This window comes from Orcinus orca, chromosome 2 (genome assembly GCF_937001465.1).
Source record: "Orcinus orca chromosome 2, mOrcOrc1.1, whole genome shotgun sequence".
NCBI classification, from domain to species: domain Eukaryota; kingdom Metazoa; phylum Chordata; class Mammalia; order Artiodactyla; family Delphinidae; genus Orcinus; species Orcinus orca.
The window spans coordinates 43,878,416-43,902,484 of record NC_064560.1 but is presented as its reverse complement, the minus strand read 5'-3'; the positions used below and the strand labels follow the sequence as shown (position 1 = coordinate 43,902,484).

The following is a 24,069-nucleotide window of genomic DNA, read 5'->3' as shown; positions in this document are numbered from 1 at the left end:
CATATGGTCCTATAGCTTAGGGAAATTAAAATCAAAAAGACACAGCCACCCCAATGTTTGGGACGCCTCTGTTTACAGGAACCTCGAATACGGTACAAGTTCAATATCGCAGAAAGCGAAAAATGGATAAAGAAGTTGTGGTACTTACGTACAATGCAATATCACTCAGCAATGAAATCCATGTCATCAGGCCCGTAGCAGCATAATGAGTGGATTCAGGTACGATGATTCTAAGTGAAATAAGTCACACAGGAAAAAGAAACATCATAAGATATCACTAATACACGGAATGTAAACTTGGCTACACAGGAACTGAATTACAAAACAGAACAGGGTCTGAAATGTAGAAAACCAAATTATGCTTCCTTAAGGGGAAAGGTGAGTTGGGGTGCTGCATAAAACCAGAGATTGAAATTAGCACAGATACCGTTCCATAAGCCAAATATGTAATAGACAAGAGCTACTCCTTGCTCAACGAAGTGGACTCAACACCCCATATTAAACGCCTAAGAATATACCTGACTAGTAAGAATCTTAAAACCTATGGATTTATATGTCTCCGAAAGAGAATCAAGCATGTGTACAGTGGTATAAACGCAGCAGTCATAGGATTGGTGAGGTTCGGTGAGCAAATGCAGACCCTTAGAAGTCATATTGCATGGTACCCATTCCATGGGTTTCAACTCTTCAGGTTTAAGGGATTCTTCCTTCAGCTAAAACATGCATGTGGAACCCAAAGTATGATCCACCATGTGATCGGGAAACGTTTTCAAATGTGTCTCAGTTTTTGTCCTCTGGTACTTGGGTGCAACATTTCAGATGCTTTACTAACACTCTGCCCACTTGGAGAGTCAGTGCCTTTAACCTCTTGTTTGGCCCAGTTGCAATTTCTGCGGAAGATGAACAGGAATATGGAGAACCAATGAGAGACTAGCTGGAGGTGTCTGGACGGGCAAATTTAACTCTCATTTCCCACCAGGAAGAGGAATTAACCAAAGGCTCAGCCTGCCGTGCCGGAACCACACTAGGTCCTGAAGCAATCCTGCGGTGTTGCGGCCAGCTCACAAGAAGCGAGTTGAAGAAAGGAGTTCAGGCACACTGTAATTCACAAACCTGCAGAGTTATAAATGACAGCTATCATCCAAAAATATATTGAAGTAAGACAGCCAAGAGGACTTGAAAGTGGGGCAGAATTGCAGGAAACTGATTTCAGGAGGTAGACTGGAATTGCATTTAAAGCATAGAAAAAGAGGCAGAACGTCCACAATGATGCACTTGGCCAAAAAGGGCGTATGCGTTTTTTTCGGAATATATTCAGTAAAAACGCATAGGTCCTTTTTGGCCAATCAAGCAAGCTTGCAAAGGAAATCTGCACTACAATGAAGTCTCACTTCCCCCAGTTCAAAAGGGCCATCTGAAAAAAGTGTAAAATCCAGAAAGGCAGGACAGGCCATGGAGAACTGGGAGCCTTGTTATGCTGATGGGCGGGATGTAAATTGCCAACAGCCATTCTGGAGAAGTGTATGGTGTTTCCTGAAACATCTAAAAAACAAAGCAACAGAGCCTATGACACTTCCACTTATGGTCCTATGGCTTAGGGAAATTAAAATCAAAAAGACACAGCCACCCCAAATTTTGGGATGGCTCTGTTTACAAGAACCTCAAATACGGTACAAGTTCAATATCATAGAAAGCGAAAAATGGATAAAGAAGTTGTGGTACTTACGTACAATGCAATATCACTCAGCAATGAAATCTATATCATCAGGCCCGTAGCAGCATAATGAGTGGATTCAGGTACGATGATTCTAAGTAAAATAAGTCACAGAGAAAAAGAAACATCATAAGATATCACTAATACACGGAATGTAAACTTGGCTACACAGGAACTGAATTACAAAACAGAACAGGGTCTGAAATGTAGAAAACCAAGTTATGCTTGCTTAAGGGGAAAGGTGAGTTGGGGTGCTGCATAAAACCAGAGATTGAAATTAGCACAGATACCGTTCCATAAGCCAAATATATAATAGACAAGAGCTACTCCTTGCTCAACGAAGTGGACTCAACACCACATATTAAACGCCTAAGAATATACCTGACTAGTAAGAATCTTAAAACCTATGGATTTATATGTCTCCGAAAGAGAATAAAGCATGTGTACAGTGGTATAAACGCAGCAGTGATAGGACTGGTGAGGTTCAGTGAGCAAATGCAGATCCTTTGAAGTCATATTGCATGGTACCCATTCCATGGGTCTCAACTCTTCAGGTTTAAGGGATTCTTCCTTCAGCTAAATCATGCATGTGGAACCCAAAGTATGATCCACCATGTGATCGGGAAACATGTTCAAATGTGTCTCAGTTTTTGTCCTCTGGTACTTGGGTGCAACATTTCAGATGCTTTACTAACACTCTGCCCACTTGGAGAGTCAGTGCCTTTAACCTCTTGTATGGCCCAGTTGCAATTTCTGCGGAAGATGAACAGGAATACGGAGAACCAATGAGAGACTAGCTGGAGGTGTGTGGACGGGCAAATTTAACTCTCATTTCCCACCAGGAAGAGGAATTAACCAAAGGCTCAGCCTGCCGTGCCGGAACCACACTAGGTCCTGAAGCAATCCTGCGGTGTTGCGGCCAGCTCACAAGAAGCGAGTTGAAGAAAGGAGTTCAGGCACACTGTAATTCACAAACCTGCAGAGTTATAAATGACAGCTATCATCCAAAAATATATTGAAGTAAGGCAGCCAAGAGGACTTGAAAGTGGGGCAGAATTGCAGGAAACTGATTTCAGGAGGTAGACTGGAATTGCATTTAAAGCATAGAAAAAGAGGCAGAACGTCCACAATGATGCACTTGGCCAAAAAGGGCGTATGCGTCTTTTTCGGAATATATTCAGTAAAAACGCATAGGTCCTTTTTGGCCAATCAAGCAAGCTTGCAAAGGAAATCTGCACTACAATGAAGTCTCACTTCCCCCAGTTCAAAAGGGCCATCTGAAAAAAGTGTAAAATCCAGAAAGGCAGGACAGGCCATGGAGAACTGGGAGCCTTGTTATGCTGATGGGCGGGATGTAAATTGCCAACAGCCATTCTGGAGAAGTGTATGGTGTTTCCTGAAACATCTAAAAAACAAAGCAACAGAGCCTATGACACTTCCACTTATGGTCCTATGGCTTAGGGAAATTAAAATAAAAAAGACACAGCTACCCCAAAGTTAGGGACAGCTCTGTTTACAAGAACCCTGTTTACGGTACAAGTTCAATAGCACGGAAAGCGAAAAATGGATGAAGAGTTTGTGGTACTTACGTACAATGCAATATCACTCAGCAATGAAATCCATGTCATCAGGCCCGTAGCAGCATAATGAGTGGATTCAGGTACGATGATTCTAAGTGAAATAAGTCACACAGGAAAAAGAAACATCATAAGATATCACTAATACACGGAATGTAAACTTGGCTACACAGGAACTGAATTACAAAACAGAACAGGGTCTGAAATGTAGAAAACCAAATTATGCTTCCTTAAGGGGAAAGGTGAGTTGGGGTGCTGCATAAAACCAGAGATTGAAATTAGCACAGATACCGTTCCATAAGCCAAATATTTAATAGACAAGAGCTACTCCTTGCTCAACGAAGTGGACTCAACACCCCATATTTAACGCCTAAGAATATACCTGACTAGTAAGAATCTTAAAACCTATGGATTTATATGTCTCCGAAAGAGAATCAAGCATGTGTACAGCGGTATAAACGCAGCAGTCATAGGATTGGTGAGGTTCGGTGAGCAAATGCAGACCCTTAGAAGTCATATTGCATGGTACCCATTCCATGGGTCTCAACTCTTCAGGTTTAAGGGATTCTTCCTTCAGCTAAAACATGCATGTGGAACCCAAAGTATGATCCACCATGTGATCGGGAAACGTTTTCAAATGTGTCTCAGTTTTTGTCCTCTGGTACTTGGGTGCAACATTTCAGATGCTTTACTAACACTCTGCCCACTTGGAGAGTCAGTGCCTTTAACCTCTTGTTTGGCCCAGTTGCAATTTCTGCGGAAGATGAACAGGAATACGGAGAACCAATGAGAGACTAGCTGGAGGTGTCTGGACGGGCAAATTTAACTCTCATTTCCCACCAGGAAGAGGAATTAACCAAAGGCTCAGCCTGCCGTGCCGGAACCACACTAGGTCCTGAAGCAATCCTGCGGTGTTGCGGCCAGCTCACAAGAAGCGAGTTGAAGAAAGGAGTTCAGGCACACTGTAATTCACAAACCTGCAGAGTTATAAATGACAGCTATCATCCAAAAATATATTGAAGTAAGGCAGCCAAGAGGACTTGAAAGTGGGGCAGAATTGCAGGAAACTGATTTCAGGAGGTAGACTGGAATTGCATTTAAAGCATAGAAAAAGAGGCAGAACGTCCACAATGATGCACTTGGCCAAAAAGGGCATATGCTTTTTTTTCGGAATATATTCAGTAAAAACGCATAGGTCCTTTCTGGCCAATCAAGCAAGCTTGCAAAGGAAATCTGCACTACAATGAAGTCTCACTGCCCCCCGGTCAAAAGGGCCATCTGAAAAAAGTGTAAAATCCAGAAAGGCAGGACAGGCCATGGAGAACTGGGAGCCTTGTTATGCTGATGGGCGGGATGTAAATTGCCAACAGCCACTCTGGAGAAGTGTATGGTGTTTCCTGAAACATCCAAAAAACAAAGCAACAGAGCCTAGGGCAATTCCACTTATGGTCCTATAGCTTAGGGAAATTAAAATCAAAAAGACACAGCCACCCCAATGTTTGGGCCGGCTCTGTTTACAAGAACCTCATTTACGGTACAAGTTCAATGTCACAGAAAGGGAAAAATGGATAAAGAAGTTGTGGTATTTACGTAAAATGCAATATCACTCAGCAATGAAATCTATGTCATCAGGCCCATAGCAGCATAATGAGTGGATTCAGGTACGATGATTCTAAGTGAAATAAGTCACACATAAAAAGAATCATCATAAGGTATCACTAATACACGGAATGTAAACTTGGCTACACAGGAACTGAATTACAAAACAGAACAGGGTCTCAAATGTAGAAAACCAACTTATGCATGCTTAAGGGGAAAGGTGAGTTGGGGTGCTGCATAAAACCAGAGATTGAAATTAGCACAGATACCATTCCATAAGCCAAATATGTAATAGACAAGAACTACTCCTGCTCAACGAAGTGGACACAACACCACATATTAAACGCCTAAGAATATACCTGACTAGTAAGAATCTTAAAACCTGTGGATTTATATGTCTCCAAAAGAGAATCAAGCATGTGTACAGCGGTATAAACGCAGCAGTGATAGGATTGGTGAGGTTCAGTGAGCAAATGCAGACCATTTGAAGTCATATTGCATGGTACCCATTCCATGGGTCTCAAATCTTCAGGTTTAAGGGATTCTTCCTTCAGCTAAAATATGCATGTGCAACCCAAAGTATGATCCACCGTGTGATCGGGAAACATGTTCAAATGTGTCTCAGTTTTCGTCCTCTGGTACTTGGGTGCAACATTCCAGATGCTTTACTAACACTCTGCCCACTTGGAGAGTCAGTGCCTTTAACCTCCTGTTTGGCCCAGTTTGCAATTTCTGCGGAAGATGAACAGGAATAGGTAGAACCAATTGGAGACTAGCTGGAGGTGTCTGGACGGGCAAATTTAACTCTCATTTCCCACCAGGAAGAGGAATAAACCAAAGGCAGAGACTGCCGTGCCGGAACCACACTAGGGCCTGAAGCAATCCTGCGGTGTTGCGGCCAGCTCACAAGAAAGCGAGTTGAAGAAAGGAGCTCAGGGGCACTGTAATTCACAAACCTGCAGAGTTATAAATGTCAGCTATCGTCCAAAAATAAATTGAAGTGAGGCTGCCAAGAGGAGTTGAAAGCGGGGCAAAATTGCAGGAAACCGATTTCAGGGTGGAGACTGGAATTGCATTTAAAGCATAGGAAAAGAGGCAGAACGTCCACAATGATGCACTTGGCAAAAAAGGGCGTATGCGTTTTTTCCTGAATATATTCAGGAAAAAACGCATACGCCCTTTTTGGCCAACGAAGCAGGCTTGCAAAGGAAATCTGCACTACAATGAAGTCTCACTTCCCCCCGGTCAAAAGGGCCATCTGAAAAAAGTGTAAAATCCAGAAAGGCAGGACAGGCCATGGAAAACTGGGAGCCTTGTTATGCTGATGGGAGGGATGTAATTTGCCAACACCCACTCTGGTGAAGTGTATGGGGTTTCCTGAAACACCTAAAAAACAAAGCAACAGAGCCTACGGCATTTCCACATATGGTCCTATAGCTTAGGGAAATTAAAATCAAAAAGACACAGCCACCCCAAATTTTGGGATGGCTCTGTTTACAAGAACCTCAAATACGGTACAAGTTCAATATCATAGAAAGCGAAAAATGGATAAAGAAGTTGTGGTACTTACGTACAATGTAATATCACTCAGCAATGAAATCTATGTCATCAGGCCCGTATCAGCAAAATGAGTGGATTCAGGTACGATGATTCTAAGTAAAATAAGTCACAGAGAAAAATAAACATCATAAGATATCACTAATACACGGAATGTAAACTTGGCTACACAGGAACTGAATTACAAAACAGAACAGGGTCTGAAATGTAGAAAACCAAGTTATGCTTGCTTAAGGGGAAAGGTGAGTTGGGGTGCTGCATAAAACCAGAGATTGAAATTAGCACAGATACCGTTCCATAAGCCAAATATATAAGAGACAAGAGCTACTCCTTGCTCAACGAAGTGGACTCAACACCACATATTAAACGCCTAAGAATATACCTGACTAGTAAGAATCTTAAAACCTATGGATTTATATGTCTCCGAAAGAGAATAAAGCATGTGTACAGTCGTATAAACGCAGCAGTGATAGGACTGGTGAGGTTCAGTGAGCAAATGCAGATCCTTTGAAGTCATATTGCATGGTACCCATTCCATGGGTCTCAACTCTTCAGGTTTAAGGGATTCTTCCTTCAGCTAAATCATGCATGTGGAACCCAAAGTATGATCCACCATGTGATCGGGAAACATGTTCAAATGTGTCTCAGTTTTTGTCCTCTGGTACTTGGGTGCAACATTTCAGATGCTTTACTAACACTCTGCCCACTTGGAGAGTCAGTGCCTTTAACCTCCTGTTTGGCCCAGTTTGCAATTTCTGCGGAAGATGAAGAGGAATAGGGATAACCAATGAGAGACTAGCTGCAGGTGTCTGGACGGGCAAATTTAACTCTCATTTCCAACCGGGAAGAGGAATTAACCAAAGGCAGAGACTGCCGTGCCAGAACCACACTAGGCCCTGAAGCAATCCTGTGGTGTTGCGGCCAGCTCAAAAGAAAGCGAGTTGAAGAAAGGAGCTCAGGGACACTGTAATTCACAAACCTGCAGAGTTATAAATGACAGCTATCGTCCAAAAATATATTGAAGTAAGGCTGCCAAGAGGACTTGAAAGCGGGGCAGAATTGCAGGAAACCGATTTCAGGAGGTAGAATGGAATTGCTTTTAAAGCATAGGAAAAGAGGCAGAACGTCCACAATGATGCACTTGGCCAAAAAGGGCGTATGCATTTTTTCCTGAATATATTCAGGAAAAAACGCATACGCACTTTTTGGCCAACCAAGCAAGCTTGCAAAGGAAATCTGCACTACAATGAAGTCTCACTTCTCCCTGGTCAAAAGGGCCATCTGAAAAATGTGTAAAATCCAGAAAGGCAGGACAGGCCATGGAGAACTGGGAGCCTTGTCATGTTGATAAGCGGGATGTAAATTGCCAACAGCCACTCTGGAGAAGTGTATGTTGTTTTCTGAAACATCTAAAAAACAAAGCAACAGAGCCTACGGCACTTCCACATATGGTCCTATAGCTTAGGGAAATTAAAATCAAAAAGACACAGCCACCCCAATGTTTGGGACGCCTCTGTTTACAGGAACCTCGAATACGGTACAAGTTCAATATCACAGAAAGCGAAAAATGGATAAAGAAGTTGTGGTAATTACATACAATGCAATATCACTCAGCAATGAAATCCATGTCATCAGGCCCGTAGCAGCATAATGAGTGGATTCAGGTACGATGATTCTAAGTGAAATAAGTCACACAGGAAAAAGAAACATCATAAGATATCACTAATACACGGAATGTAAACTTGGCTACACAGGAACTGAATTACAAAACAGAACAGGGTCTGAAATGTAGAAAACCAAATTATGCTTCCTTAAGGGGAAAGGTGAGTTGGGGTGCTGCATAAAACCAGAGATTGAAATTAGCACAGATACCGTTCCATAAGCCAAATATGTAATAGACAAGAGCTACTCCTTGCTCAACGAAGTGGACTCAACACCCCATATTAAACGCCTAAGAATATACCTGACTAGTAAGAATCTTAAAACCTATGGATTTATATGTCTCCGAAAGAGAATCAAGCATGTGTACAGTGGTATAAACGCAGCAGTCATAGGATTGGTGAGGTTCGGTGAGCAAATGCAGACCCTTAGAAGTCATATTGCATGGTACCCATTCCATGGGTTTCAACTCTTCAGGTTTAAGGGATTCTTCCTTCAGCTAAAACATGCATGTGGAACCCAAAGTATGATCCACCATGTGATCGGGAAACGTTTTCAAATGTGTCTCAGTTTTTGTCCTCTGGTACTTGGGTGCAACATTTCAGATGCTTTACTAACACTCTGCCCACTTGGAGAGTCAGTGCCTTTAACCTCTTGTTTGGCCCAGTTGCAATTTCTGCGGAAGATGAACAGGAATATGGAGAACCAATGAGAGACTAGCTGGAGGTGTCTGGACGGGCAAATTTAACTCTCATTTCCCACCAGGAAGAGGAATTAACCAAAGGCTCAGCCTGCCGTGCCGGAACCACACTAGGTCCTGAAGCAATCCTGCGGTGTTGCGGCCAGCTCACAAGAAGCGAGTTGAAGAAAGGAGTTCAGGCACACTGTAATTCACAAACCTGCAGAGTTATAAATGACAGCTATCATCCAAAAATATATTGAAGTAAGACAGCCAAGAGGACTTGAAAGTGGGGCAGAATTGCAGGAAACTGATTTCAGGAGGTAGACTGGAATTGCATTTAAAGCATAGAAAAAGAGGCAGAACGTCCACAATGATGCACTTGGCCAAAAAGGGCGTATGCGTTTTTTTCGGAATATATTCAGTAAAAACGCATAGGTCCTTTTTGGCCAATCAAGCAAGCTTGCAAAGGAAATCTGCACTACAATGAAGTCTCACTTCCCCCAGTTCAAAAGGGCCATCTGAAAAAAGTGTAAAATCCAGAAAGGCAGGACAGGCCATGGAGAACTGGGAGCCTTGTTATGCTGATGGGCGGGATGTAAATTGCCAACAGCCATTCTGGAGAAGTGTATGGTGTTTCCTGAAACATCTAAAAAACAAAGCAACAGAGCCTATGACACTTCCACTTATGGTCCTATGGCTTAGGGAAATTAAAATCAAAAAGACACAGCCACCCCAAATTTTGGGATGGCTCTGTTTACAAGAACCTCAAATACGGTACAAGTTCAATATCATAGAAAGCGAAAAATGGATAAAGAAGTTGTGGTACTTACGTACAATGCAATATCACTCAGCAATGAAATCTATGTCATCAGGCCCGTAGCAGCATAATGAGTGGATTCAGGTACGATGATTCTAAGTAAAATAAGTCACAGAGAAAAAGAAACATCATAAGATATCACTAATACACGGAATGTAAACTTGGCTACACAGGAACTGAATTACAAAACAGAACAGGGTCTGAAATGTAGAAAACCAAGTTATGCTTGCTTAAGGGGAAAGGTGAGTTGGGGTGCTGCATAAAACCAGAGATTGAAATTAGCACAGATACCGTTCCATAAGCCAAATATATAATAGACAAGAGCTACTCCTTGCTCAACGAAGTGGACTCAACACCACATATTAAACGCCTAAGAATATACCTGACTAGTAAGAATCTTAAAACCTATGGATTTATATGTCTCCGAAAGAGAATAAAGCATGTGTACAGTGGTATAAACGCAGCAGTGATAGGACTGGTGAGGTTCAGTGAGCAAATGCAGATCCTTTGAAGTCATATTGCATGGTACCCATTCCATGGGTCTCAACTCTTCAGGTTTAAGGGATTCTTCCTTCAGCTAAATCATGCATGTGGAACCCAAAGTATGATCCACCATGTGATCGGGAAACATGTTCAAATGTGTCTCAGTTTTTGTCCTCTGGTACTTGGGTGCAACATTTCAGATGCTTTACTAACACTCTGCCCACTTGGAGAGTCAGTGCCTTTAACCTCTTGTATGGCCCAGTTGCAATTTCTGCGGAAGATGAACAGGAATACGGAGAACCAATGAGAGACTAGCTGGAGGTGTGTGGACGGGCAAATTTAACTCTCATTTCCCACCAGGAAGAGGAATTAACCAAAGGCTCAGCCTGCCGTGCCGGAACCACACTAGGTCCTGAAGCAATCCTGCGGTGTTGCGGCCAGCTCACAAGAAGCGAGTTGAAGAAAGGAGTTCAGGCACACTGTAATTCACAAACCTGCAGAGTTATAAATGACAGCTATCATCCAAAAATATATTGAAGTAAGGCAGCCAAGAGGACTTGAAAGTGGGGCAGAATTGCAGGAAACTGATTTCAGGAGGTAGACTGGAATTGCATTTAAAGCATAGAAAAAGAGGCAGAACGTCCACAATGATGCACTTGGCCAAAAAGGGCGTATGCGTCTTTTTCGGAATATATTCAGTAAAAACGCATAGGTCCTTTTTGGCCAATCAAGCAAGCTTGCAAAGGAAATCTGCACTACAATGAAGTCTCACTTCCCCCAGTTCAAAAGGGCCATCTGAAAAAAGTGTAAAATCCAGAAAGGCAGGACAGGCCATGGAGAACTGGGAGCCTTGTTATGCTGATGGGCGGGATGTAAATTGCCAACAGCCATTCTGGAGAAGTGTATGGTGTTTCCTGAAACATCTAAAAAACAAAGCAACAGAGCCTATGACACTTCCACTTATGGTCCTATGGCTTAGGGAAATTAAAATAAAAAAGACACAGCTACCCCAAAGTTAGGGACAGCTCTGTTTACAAGAACCCTGTTTACGGTACAAGTTCAATAGCGCGGAAAGCGAAAAATGGATGAAGAGTTTGTGGTACTTACGTACAATGCAATATCACTCAGCAATGAAATCCATGTCATCAGGCCCGTAGCAGCATAATGAGTGGATTCAGGTACGATGATTCTAAGTGAAATAAGTCACACAGGAAAAAGAAACATCATAAGATATCACTAATACACGGAATGTAAACTTGGCTACACAGGAACTGAATTACAAAACAGAACAGGGTCTGAAATGTAGAAAACCAAATTATGCTTCCTTAAGGGGAAAGGTGAGTTGGGGTGCTGCATAAAACCAGAGATTGAAATTAGCACAGATACCGTTCCATAAGCCAAATTTTAATAGACAAGAGCTACTCCTTGCTCAACGAAGTGGACTCAACACCCCATATTTAACGCCTAAGAATATACCTGACTAGTAAGAATCTTAAAACCTATGGATTTATATGTCTCCGAAAGAGAATCAAGCATGTGTACAGCGGTATAAACGCAGCAGTCATAGGATTGGTGAGGTTCGGTGAGCAAATGCAGACCCTTAGAAGTCATATTGCATGGTACCCATTCCATGGGTCTCAACTCTTCAGGTTTAAGGGATTCTTCCTTCAGCTAAAACATGCATGTGGAACCCAAAGTATGATCCACCATGTGATCGGGAAACGTTTTCAAATGTGTCTCAGTTTTTGTCCTCTGGTACTTGGGTGCAACATTTCAGATGCTTTACTAACACTCTGCCCACTTGGAGAGTCAGTGCCTTTAACCTCTTGTTTGGCCCAGTTGCAATTTCTGCGGAAGATGAACAGGAATACGGAGAACCAATGAGAGACTAGCTGGAGGTGTCTGGACGGGCAAATTTAACTCTCATTTCCCACCAGGAAGAGGAATTAACCAAAGGCTCAGCCTGCCGTGCCGGAACCACACTAGGTCCTGAAGCAATCCTGCAGTGTTGCGGCCAGCTCACAAGAAGCGAGTTGAAGAAAGGAGTTCAGGCACACTGTAATTCACAAACCTGCAGAGTTATAAATGACAGCTATCATCCAAAAATATATTGAAGTAAGGCAGCCAAGAGGACTTGAAAGTGGGGCAGAATTGCAGGAAACTGATTTCAGGAGGTAGACTGGAATTGCATTTAAAGCATAGAAAAAGAGGCAGAACGTCCACAATGATGCACTTGGCCAAAAAGGGCATATGCTTTTTTTTCGGAATATATTCAGTAAAAACGCATAGGTCCTTTCTGGCCAATCAAGCAAGCTTGCAAAGGAAATCTGCACTACAATGAAGTCTCACTGCCCCCCGGTCAAAAGGGCCATCTGAAAAAAGTGTAAAATCCAGAAAGGCAGGACAGGCCATGGAGAACTGGGAGCCTTGTTATGCTGATGGGCGGGATGTAAATTGCCAACAGCCACTCTGGAGAAGTGTATGGTGTTTCCTGAAACATCCAAAAAACAAAGCAACAGAGCCTAGGGCAATTCCACTTATGGTCCTATAGCTTAGGGAAATTAAAATCAAAAAGACACAGCCACCCCAAAGTTTGGGCCGGCTCTGTTTACAAGAACCTCATTTACGGTACAAGTTCAATGTCACAGAAAGGGAAAAATGGATAAAGAAGTTGTGGTATTTACGTAAAATGCAATATCACTCAGCAATGAAATCTATGTCATCAGGCCCATAGCAGCATAATGAGTGGATTCAGGTACGATGATTCTAAGTGAAATAAGTCACACATAAAAAGAATCATCATAAGGTATCACTAATACACGGAATGTAAACTTGGCTACACAGGAACTGAATTACAAAACAGAACAGGGTCTCAAATGTAGAAAACCAACTTATGCATGCTTAAGGGGAAAGGTGAGTTGGGGTGCTGCATAAAACCAGAGATTGAAATTAGCACAGATACCATTCCATAAGCCAAATATGTAATAGACAAGAACTACTCCTGCTCAACGAAGTGGACACAACACCACATATTAAACGCCTAAGAATATACCTGACTAGTAAGAATCTTAAAACCTGTGGATTTATATGTCTCCAAAAGAGAATCAAGCATGTGTACAGCGGTATAAACGCAGCAGTGATAGGATTGGTGAGGTTCAGTGAGCAAATGCAGACCATTTGAAGTCATATTGCATGGTACCCATTCCATGGGTCTCAAATCTTCAGGTTTAAGGGATTCTTCCTTCAGCTAAAATATGCATGTGCAACCCAAAGTATGATCCACCGTGTGATCGGGAAACATGTTCAAATGTGTCTCAGTTTTCGTCCTCTGGTACTTGGGTGCAACATTCCAGATGCTTTACTAACACTCTGCCCACTTGGAGAGTCAGTGCCTTTAACCTCCTGTTTGGCCCAGTTTGCAATTTCTGCGGAAGATGAACAGGAATAGGTAGAACCAATTGGAGACTAGCTGGAGGTGTCTGGACGGGCAAATTTAACTCTCATTTCCCACCAGGAAGAGGAATAAACCAAAGGCAGAGACTGCCGTGCCGGAACCACACTAGGGCCTGAAGCAATCCTGCGGTGTTGCGGCCAGCTCACAAGAAAGCGAGTTGAAGAAAGGAGCTCAGGGGCACTGTAATTCACAAACCTGCAGAGTTATAAATGTCAGCTATCGTCCAAAAATAAATTGAAGTGAGGCTGCCAAGAGGAGTTGAAAGCGGGGCAAAATTGCAGGAAACCGATTTCAGGGTGGAGACTGGAATTGCATTTAAAGCATAGGAAAAGAGGCAGAACGTCCACAATGATGCACTTGGCAAAAAAGGGCGTATGCGTTTTTTCCTGAATATATTCAGGAAAAAACGCATACGCCCTTTTTGGCCAACGAAGCAGGCTTGCAAAGGAAATCTGCACTACAATGAAATCTCACTTCCCCCCGGTCAAAAGGGCCATCTGAAAAAAGTGTAAAATCCAGAAAGGCAGGACAGGCCATGGAAAACTGGGAGCCTTGTTATGCTGATGGGAGGGATGTAATTTGCCAACACCCACTCTGGTGAAGTGTATGGGGTTTCCTGAAACACCTAAAAAACAAAGCAACAGAGCCTACGGCATTTCCACATATGGTCCTATAGCTTAGGGAAATTAAAATCAAAAAGACACAGCCACCCCAAATTTTGGGATGGCTCTGTTTACAAGAACCTCAAATACGGTACAAGTTCAATATCATAGAAAGCGAAAAATGGATAAAGAAGTTGTGGTACTTACGTACAATGTAATATCACTCAGCAATGAAATCTATGTCATCAGGCCCGTATCAGCAAAATGAGTGGATTCAGGTACGATGATTCTAAGTAAAATAAGTCACAGAGAAAAATAAACATCATAAGATATCACTAATACACGGAATGTAAACTTGGCTACACAGGAACTGAATTACAAAACAGAACAGGGTCTGAAATGTAGAAAACCAAGTTATGCTTGCTTAAGGGGAAAGGTGAGTTGGGGTGCTGCATAAAACCAGAGATTGAAATTAGCACAGATACCGTTCCATAAGCCAAATATATAAGAGACAAGAGCTACTCCTTGCTCAACGAAGTGGACTCAACACCACATATTAAACGCCTAAGAATATACCTGACTAGTAAGAATCTTAAAACCTATGGATTTATATGTCTCCGAAAGAGAATAAAGCATGTGTACAGTCGTATAAACGCAGCAGTGATAGGACTGGTGAGGTTCAGTGAGCAAATGCAGATCCTTTGAAGTCATATTGCATGGTACCCATTCCATGGGTCTCAACTCTTCAGGTTTAAGGGATTCTTCCTTCAGCTAAATCATGCATGTGGAACCCCAAGTATGATCCACCATGTGATCGGGAAACATGTTCAAATGTGTCTCAGTTTTTGTCCTCTGGTACTTGGGTGCAACATTTCAGATGCTTTACTAACACTCTGCCCACTTGGAGAGTCAGTGCCTTTAACCTCCTGTTTGGCCCAGTTTGCAATTTCTGCGGAAGATGAAGAGGAATAGGGATAACCAATGAGAGACTAGCTGCAGGTGTCTGGACGGGCAAATTTAACTCTCATTTCCAACCGGGAAGAGGAATTAACCAAAGGCAGAGACTGCCGTGCCAGAACCACACTAGGCCCTGAAGCAATCCTGTGGTGTTGCGGCCAGCTCAAAAGAAAGCGAGTTGAAGAAAGGAGCTCAGGGACACTGTAATTCACAAACCTGCAGAGTTATAAATGACAGCTATCGTCCAAAAATATATTGAAGTAAGGCTGCCAAGAGGACTTGAAAGCGGGGCAGAATTGCAGGAAACCGATTTCAGGAGGTAGAATGGAATTGCTTTTAAAGCATAGGAAAAGAGGCAGAACGTCCACAATGATGCACTTGGCCAAAAAGGGCGTATGCATTTTTTCCTGAATATATTCAGGAAAAAACGCATACGCACTTTTTGGCCAACCAAGCAAGCTTGCAAAGGAAATCTGCACTACAATGAAGTCTCACTTCTCCCTGGTCAAAAGGGCCATCTGAAAAATGTGTAAAATCCAGAAAGGCAGGACAGGCCATGGAGAACTGGGAGCCTTGTCATGTTGATAAGCGGGATGTAAATTGCCAACAGCCACTCTGGAGAAGTGTATGTTGTTTTCTGAAACATCTAAAAAACAAAGCAACAGAGCCTACGGCACTTCCACATATGGTCCTATAGCTTAGGGAAATTAAAATCAAAAAGACACAGCCACCCCAATGTTTGGGACGCCTCTGTTTACAGGAACCTCGAATACGGTACAAGTTCAATATCACAGAAAGCGAAAAATGGATAAAGAAGTTGTGGTAATTACATACAATGCAATATCACTCAGCAATGAAATCCATGTCATCAGGCCCTTAGCAGCATAATGAGTGGATTCAGGTACGATGATTCTAAGTGAAATAAGTCACACAGGAAAAAGAAACATCATAAGATATCACTAATACACGGAATGTAAACTTGGCTACACAGGAACTGAATTACAAAATAGAACAGGGTCTGAAATGTAGAAAACCAAATTATGCTTGCTTAAGGGGAAAGGTGAGTTGGGGTGCTGCATAAAACCAGAGATTGAAATTAGCACAGATACCGTTCCATAAGCCAAATATGTAATAGACAAGAGCTACTCCTTGCTCAACGAAGTGGACTCAACACCCCATATTAAACGCCTAAGAATATACCTGACTAGAAAGAATCTGAAAACCTATGGATTTATATGTCTCCGAAAGAGAATCAAGCGTGTGTACAGTGGTATAAATGCAGCAGTCATAGGATTGGTGAGGTTCGGTGAGCAAATGCAGACCCTTAGAAGTCATATTGCATGGTACCCATTACATGGGTCTCAACTCTTCAGGTTTAAGGGATTCTTCCTTCAGCTAAAACATGCATGTGGAACCCAAAGTATGATCCACCATGTGATCGGGAAACGTTTTCAAATGTGTCTCAGTTTTTGTCCTCTGGTACTTGGGTGCAACATTTCAGATGCTTTACTAACACTCTGCCCACTTGGAGAGTCAGTGCCTTTAACCTCTTGTTTGGCCCAGTTGCAATTTCTGCGGAAGATGAACAGGAATACGGAGAACCAATGAGAGACTAGCTGGAGGTGTCTGGACGGGCAAATTTAACTCTCATTTCCCACCAGGAAAAGGAATTAACCAAAGGCTCAGCATGCCGTGCCGGAACCACACTAGGTCCTGAAGCAATCCTGCGGTGTTGCGGCCAGCTCACAAGAAGCGAGTTGAAGAAAGGAGTTCAGGCACACTGTAATTCACAAACCTGCAGAGTTATAAATGACAGCTATCATCCAAAAATATATTGAAGTAAGGCAGCCAAGAGGACTTGAAAGTGGGGCAGAATTGCAGGAAACTGATTTCAGGAGGTAGACTGGAATTGCATTTAAAGCATAGAAAAAGAGGCAGAACGTCCACAATGATGCACTTGGCCAAAAAGGGCGTATGCGTTTTTTTCGGAATATATTCAGTAAAAACGCATAGGTCCTTTTGGCCAATCAAGCAAGCTTGCAAAGGAAATCTGCACTACAATGAAGTCTCACTTCCCCCAGTTCAAAAGGGCCATCTGAAAAAAGTGTAAAATCCAGAAAGGCAGGACAGGCCATGGAGAACTGGGAGCCTTTTTATGCTGATGGGCGGGATGTAAATTGCCAACAGCCACTCTGGAGAAGTGTATGGTGTTTCCTGAAACATCCAAAAAACAAAGCAACAGAGCCTAGGGCACTTCCACTTATGGTCCTATAGCTTAGGGAAATTAAAATAAAAAAGACACAGCTACCCCAAAGTTTGGGACGGCTCTGTTTACAAGAACGCTGTTTACGGTACAAGTTCAATATCGCGGAAAGCGAAAAATGGATAAAGAGTTTGTGGTACTTACATACAATGCAATATCACTCAGCAATGAAATCTATGTCATCAGGCCCATAGCAGCAAAATGAGTGGATTCAGGTACGATGATTCTAAGTGAAATAAGTCACACAGAAAAAGAAACATCATAAGATATCACTAATACACGGAATGTAAACTTGGCTACACAGGAACTGAATTACAAAACAGAACAGGGTCTCAAATGTAGAAAACCAACTCATGCTTGCTTAAGGGGAAAGGTGAGTTGGGGTGCTGCAGAAAACCAGAGATGGAAATTAGCACAGATACCATTCCATAAGCCAAATATGTAATAGACAAGAGCTACTCCTTGCTCAACGAAGTGGACACAACACCCCATATTAAACGCCTAAGAATATACCTGACTAGTAAGAATCTTAAAACCTATGGATTTATATGTCTCCGAAAGAGAATCAAGTGTGTGTACAGCGGTATAAACGCAGCAGTGATAGGATTTGTGAGGTTCAGTGAGCAAATGCAGACCCTTTGAAGTCATATTGCATGGTACACATTCCATGGATCTCAAATCTTCAAGTTTAAGGGATTCTTCCTTCAGCTAAAACATGCATGTGGAACCCAGAGTATGATCCACCGTGTGATCGGGAAACATGTTCAAATGTGTCTCAGTTTTCATCCTCTGGTACTTGGGTGCAACATTCCAGATACTTTACTAACACTATGCCCATTTGGAGAGTCAGTGCCTTTAACCTCCTGTTTGGCCCAGTTTGCAATTTCTGCGGAAGATGAACAGGAATAGGGAGAACCAATGAGAGACTAGCTGCAGGTGTCTGGACGGGCAAAATTAACTCTCATTTCCCACCAGGAAGAGGAATTAACCAAAGGCAGAGACTGCTGTGCCGGAACCACACTAGGGCCTGAAGCAATCCTGCGGTGTTGTGGCCAGCTCACAAGAAAACGAGTTGAAGAATGGAGCTCAGGGGCACTGTAATTCACAAACCTGTAGAGTTATAAATGTCAGCTATCGTCCAAAAATATATTGAAGTGAGCCTGCCAAGAGGAGTTGAAAGCGGGGCAAAATTGCAGGAAACCGATTTCAGGAAGGAGACTGGAATTGCATTTAAAGCATAGGAAAAGAGGCAGAACGTCCACAATGATGCACTTAGCCAAAAAGGGCGTATGTGTTTTTTCCTGAATATATTCAGGATAAAACGCATATGCACTTTTTGGCCAACCAAGCAAGCTTGCAAAGGAAATCTGCACTACAATGAAGTCTCACTTCCCCTGGTCAAAAGGGCCATCTGAAAAAAGTGTAAAATCCAGAAAGGCAGGACAGGCCATGGAGCACTGGGAGCCTTGTTATGCTGATGGGAGGGATGTAATTTGCAACACCCACTCTGGTGAAGTGTATGGTTTTTCCTGAAACACCTAAAAAACAAAGCAAAAGAGCCTACGGCATTTCCACATATGGTCCTATAGCTTAGGGAAATTAAAATCAAAAAGACACAGCCACCCCAAAGTTTGGGATGGCTCTGTTTACAAGAACCTCAAATACGGTACAAGTTCAATATCACAGAAAGCACAAAATGGATAAAGAAGTTGTGGTACTTACGTACAATGCAATATCACTCAGCAATGAAATCTATGTCATCAGGCCCGTAGCAGCAAAATGAGTGGATTCAGGTATGATGATTCTAAGTAAAATAAGTCACAGAGAAAAAGAAACATCATAAGATATCACTAATACACGGAATGTAAACTTGGCTACACAGGAACTGAATTACAAAACAGAACAGGGTCTGAAATGTAGAAAACCAAGTTATGCTTCCTTAAGGGGAAAGGTGAGTTGGGGTGCTGCATAAAACCAGAGATTGAAATGAGCACAGATACCGTTCCATAAGCCAAATATATAATAGACAAGAGCTACTCCTTGCTCAATGAAGTGGACACAACACCACATATTAAACGCCTAAGAATATACCTGACTAGTAAGAATCTTAAAACCTATGGATTTATATGTCTCCGAAAGAGAATCAAGCATGTGTACAGCGGTATAAACGCAGCAGTGATAGGATTGGTGAGGTTCGGTGAGCAAATGCAGACCCTTTGAAGTCATATTGCATGGTACCCATTCCAAGGGTCTCAACTCTCCAGGTTTAAGGGATTCTTCCTTCAGCTAAATCATGCATGTGGAACCCAAAGTATGATCCACCATGTGATCGGGAAACATGTTCAAATGTGTCTCAGTTTTTGTCCTCTGGTACTTGGGTGCAACATTTCAGATGCTTTACTAACACTCTGCCCACTTGGAGAGTCAGTGCCTTTAACCTCTTGTTTGGCCCAGTTGCAATTTCTGAGGAAGATGAACAGGAATACGGAGAACCAATGAGAGACTAGCTGGAGGTGTCTGGACGGGCAAATTTAACTCTCATTTCCCACCAGGAAGAGGAATTAACCAAAGGCTCAGCCTGCCGTGCCGGAACCACACTAGGTCCTGAAGCAATCCTGCGGTGTTGCGGCCAGCTCACAAGAAGCGAGTTGAAGAAAGGAGTTCAGGCACACTGTAATTCACAAACCTGCAGAGTTATAAATGACAGCTATCATCCAAAAATATATTGAAGTAAGGCAGCCAAGAGGACTTGAAAGTGGGGCAGAATTGCAGGAAACTGATTTCAGGAGGTAGACTGGAATTGCATTTAAAGCATAGAAAAAGAGGCAGAACGTCCACAATGATGCACTTGGCCAAAAAGTGCGTATGCGTTTTTTCCGGAATATATTCAGTAAAAACGCATAGGCACTTTTTGGCCAATTAAGCACTCTTGCAAAGGAAATCTGCACTACAATGAAGTCTCACTTCCCCCCGGTCAAAAGGGCCATCTGAAAAAAGTGTAAAATCCAGAAAGGCAGGACAGGCCATGGAGAACTGGGAGCCTTGTTATGCTGATGGGCAGGATGTAATTTGCCAACAGCCACTCTGGAGAAGTGTATGGTGTTTCCTGAAACATCTAAAAAACAAAGCAACAGAGCCTAGGGCACTTCCACTTATGGTCCTATAGCTTAGGGAAATTGAAATCAAAAACACACAGCCACCCCAAAGTTTGGGACGGCTCTGTTTACAAGAACCTCGTTTACAGTACAAGTTCAATATCTCAGAAAGCAAAAAATGGATAAAGAAGTTGTGGTACTTACGTACAATGCAATATCACTCAGCAATGAAATCTATGTCATCAGGCCCGTAGCAGCATAATGAGTGGATTCAGATATGATGATTCTAAGTGAAATAAGTCACAGAGAAAAAGAAACATCATAAGATATCACTAATACATGGAATGTAAACTTGGCTACACAGGAACTAAATTACAAAACAGAACAGGGTCCCAAATGTAGAAAAACAACTTATGCTTGCTTAAGGGGAAAGGTGAGTTGGGGTGCTGCATAAAACTAGAGATTAAAATTAGCACAGATACCATTCCATAAGCCAAATATGTAATAGACAAGAGCTACTCCTTGCTCAACGAAGTGGACACAACACCTCATATTAAACGCCTAAGAATATACCTGACTAGTAAGAATCTTAAAACCTATGGATTTATATGTCTCCAAAAGAGAATCAAGCATGTGTACAGCGGCATAAACGCAGCAGTGATAAGATTGGTGAGGTTCGGTGAGCAAATGCAGACCATGTGAAGTTGTATTGCATGGTCCCATTCCATGGGTCTCAACTCTTCAGGTTTAAGGGATTCTTCCTTCAGCTAAAACATGCTTGTGGAACCCAGAGTATGACCCACCGTGTGATCGGGAAACGTGTTCAAATGTGTCTCAGTTTTTGTCCCCTGGTACTCGGGTGCAACATTCCAGACGCTTTACTAACACTCTCCCCACTTGGAGAGTCAGTGCCTTTAACCTCCTGTTTGGCTCAGTTCGCAGTTTCTGCGGAAGACGAACAGAAATAGGGAGAACCAATGAGAGACTAGCTGAAGGTGTCTGGATGGGCAAATTTAACTCTCATTTGCCACCAAGAAGAGGAATTAACCAAAGGCTCAGCATGCCATGCCAGAACCACACTAGGGCCTGAAGCAATCCTGCGGTGTTGCGGCCAGCTCACAAGAAAGCGAGTTGAAGAAAGGAGCTCAGGGACACTGTAATTCACAAACCTGCAGAGTTATAAATGACAGCTATCATCCAAAAATATATTGAAGTGAGGCTGCCAAGAGGACTCAAAAGCGGGGCAGAATTGCGGGAAACCGATTTCAGGAGGTAGACTGGAATTGCACGTAAAGCATAGGAAAAGAGGCAGAACGTCCACAATGATGCACTTGGACAAAAAGGGCATTTGCGTTTTTTCCTGAATATATTCAGGAAAAAACGCACACGCGCTTTTTGGCCAACCAAGCAAGTTTGCAAATGAAATCTGCACTACAATGAAGTCTCACTGCCCCCCGGTCAAAAGGGCCATCTGAAAAAAGTGTAAAATCCAGAAAGGCAGGACAGGCCATGGAGAACTGGGAGCCTTTTTATGCTGATGGGCGGGATGTAAATTGCCAACAGCCACTCTGGAGAAGTGTATGGTGTTTCCTGAAACATCCAAAAAACAAAGCAACAGAGCCTAGGGCACTTCCACTTATGGTCCTATAGCTTAGGGAAATTAAAATAAAAAAGACACAGCTACCCCAAAGTTTGGGACGGCTCTGTTTACAAGAACGCTGTTTACGGTACAAGTTCAATATCGCGGAAAGCGAAAAATGGATAAAGAGTTTGTGGTACTTACATACAATGCAATATCACTCAGCAATGAAATCTATGTCATCAGGCCCATAGCAGCAAAATGAGTGGATTCAGGTACGATGATTCTAAGTGAAATAAGTCACACAGAAAAAGAAACATCATAAGATATCACTAATACACGGAATGTAAACTTGGCTACACAGGAACTGAATTACAAAACAGAACAGGGTCTCAAATGTAGAAAACCAACTCATGCTTGCTTAAGGGGAAAGGTGAGTTGGGGTGCTGCAGAAAACCAGAGATGGAAATTAGCACAGATACCATTCCATAAGCCAAATATGTAATAGACAAGAGCTACTCCTTGCTCAACGAAGTGGACACAACACCCCATATTAAACGCCTAAGAATATACCTGACTAGTAAGAATCTTAAAACCTATGGATTTATATGTCTCCGAAAGAGAATCAAGTGTGTGTACAGCGGTATAAACGCAGCAGTGATAGGATTTGTGAGGTTCAGTGAGCAAATGCAGACCCTTTGAAGTCATATTGCATGGTACACATTCCATGGATCTCAAATCTTCAGGTTTAAGGGATTCTTCCTTCAGCTAAAACATGCATGTGGAACCCAGAGTATGATCCACCGTGTGATCGGGAAACATGTTCAAATGTGTCTCAGTTTTCATCCTCTGGTACTTGGGTGCAACATTCCAGATACTTTACTAACACTATGCCCATTTGGAGAGTCAGTGCCTTTAACCTCCTGTTTGGCCCAGTTTGCAATTTCTGCGGAAGATGAACAGGAATAGGGAGAACCAATGAGAGACTAGCTGCAGGTGTCTGGACGGGCAAAATTAACTCTCATTTCCCACCAAGAAGAGGAATTAACCAAAGGCAGAGACTGCTGTGCCGGAACCACACTAGGGCCTGAAGCAATCCTGCGGTGTTGTGGCCAGCTCACAAGAAAACGAGTTGAAGAATGGAGCTCAGGGGCACTGTAATTCACAAACCTGTAGAGTTATAAATGTCAGCTATCGTCCAAAAATATATTGAAGTGAGCCTGCCAAGAGGAGTTGAAAGCGGGGCAAAATTGCAGGAAACCGATTTCAGGAAGGAGACTGGAATTGCATTTAAAGCATAGGAAAAGAGGCAGAACGTCCACAATGATGCACTTAGCCAAAAAGGGCGTATGTGTTTTTTCCTGAATATATTCAGGATAAAACGCATACGCACTTTTTGGCCAACCAAGCAAGCTTGCAAAGGAAATCTGCACTACAATGAAGTCTCACTTCCCCTGGTCAAAAGGGCAATCTGAAAAAAGTGTAAAATCCAGAAAGGCAGGACAGGCCATGGAGCACTGGGAGCCTTGTTATGCTGATGGGAGGGATGTAATTTGCCAACACCCACTCTGGTGAAGTGTATGGTGTTTCCTGAAACACCTAAAAAACAAAGCAAAAGAGCCTACGGCATTTCCACATATGGTCCTATAGCTTAGGGAAATTAAAATCAAAAAGACACAGCCACCCCAAAGTTTGGGATGGCTCTGTTTACAAGAACCTCAAATACGGTACAAGTTCAATATCACAGAAAGCACAAAATGGATAAAGAAGTTGTGGTACTTACGTACAATGCAATATCACTCAGCAATGAAATCTATGTCATCAGGCCCGTAGCAGCAAAATGAGTGGATTCAGGTATGATGATTCTAAGTAAAATAAGTCACAGAGAAAAAGAAACATCATAAGATATCACTAATACACGGAATGTAAACTTGGCTACACAGGAACTGAATTACAAAACAGAACAGGGTCTGAAATGTAGAAAACCAAGTTATGCTTCCTTAAGGGGAAAGGTGAGTTGGGGTGCTGCAT

The 24,069-nt window shown here is 42.6% G+C and overlaps 2 long non-coding RNA genes across 10 annotated transcripts in view; both read right to left on the bottom strand.

Annotated features, from left to right (window-relative positions):
- LOC125963531 (uncharacterized) overlaps positions 1-24,069 on the bottom strand; it is a 1,468,791-nt gene that overhangs the window by 271,280 nt on the left and 1,173,442 nt on the right. For 2 of the 4 annotated variants that reach the window (XR_007475587.1, XR_007475589.1), the window contains exon 3: positions 9,615-9,700. This is a non-coding gene — a long non-coding RNA (uncharacterized LOC125963531). Of the gene's footprint in view, positions 1-1,777; positions 1,809-6,520; positions 6,543-9,614; positions 9,701-24,069 lie in introns of those variants that run through there. The other 2 variants (XR_007475586.1, XR_007475588.1) reach the window with 2 other exon arrangements.
- Positions 19,112-24,069, bottom strand: part of LOC125963532 (uncharacterized) — a 585,241-nt gene continuing 580,283 nt past the window's right edge. For 3 of the 6 annotated variants that reach the window (XR_007475593.1, XR_007475595.1, XR_007475591.1), the window contains exon 3: positions 19,112-19,168. This is a non-coding gene — a long non-coding RNA (uncharacterized LOC125963532). Of the gene's footprint in view, positions 19,169-23,846; positions 23,904-24,069 lie in introns of those variants that run through there. The other 3 variants (XR_007475592.1, XR_007475594.1, XR_007475590.1) reach the window with 1 other exon arrangement.